Here is a 679-nt window from a genome sequence, read left to right as displayed (position 1 = left end):
ACTGGTAATAAGAACACATGCTCCACTATGTTCATAGCAGCCTTATTTACAATAGCCAGAAGCTGGAAAGAACCCAGATGTCCCTCAACAGAAGAATGGATACAGAATATGTTGTACATTTACAAAATGGTGTACTACTCAGCTATTAAAAACAATGGATTTATGAAATTCTTGGACAAATGGATGTATCTGGAGAATATCATCCTTAGTGAGGTAACCCAATCACAAAAGAAGTCATTAGATATGCATTCACTGATAAGTGGATATTAGCCCAGAAACATAGAACACCTAAGATACAATTTGCACAACACAAGAAAATCAAGAAGAAGGAAGACCAATGGGTGGATACTTCATTCCTCCTTATAATAGGCAACAAAATACCCATGAAAGGAGTTACAGAGACAAAGTTTGGAGCTAAGATGAAAGGATGAACTATCCAGAGACTACCCCACCTGGGGATCCATCCTGTTATCAGCCACAAAACCAGACACTATTGCATATGCCATAAAGATTTTGCTGAAGGGACCCTGTTATAGCTGTCTCATATGAGGCTATGCCAGTGCCTGGCAAATACAGAAGTGGATGCTCACAATCATCTGTAAGGTGGAACACAGGGCACCCAATGGAGAAGCTAGAGAAAGCACCCAAAGAGCCGAAGGGTTCTGCAACCCTATAGGTG

This window comes from Mus caroli, chromosome 4, assembly GCF_900094665.2.
Source record: "Mus caroli chromosome 4, CAROLI_EIJ_v1.1, whole genome shotgun sequence".
Lineage (NCBI taxonomy): Eukaryota > Metazoa > Chordata > Mammalia > Rodentia > Muridae > Mus > Mus caroli.
Note: the sequence above shows the minus strand (reverse complement) of the source record.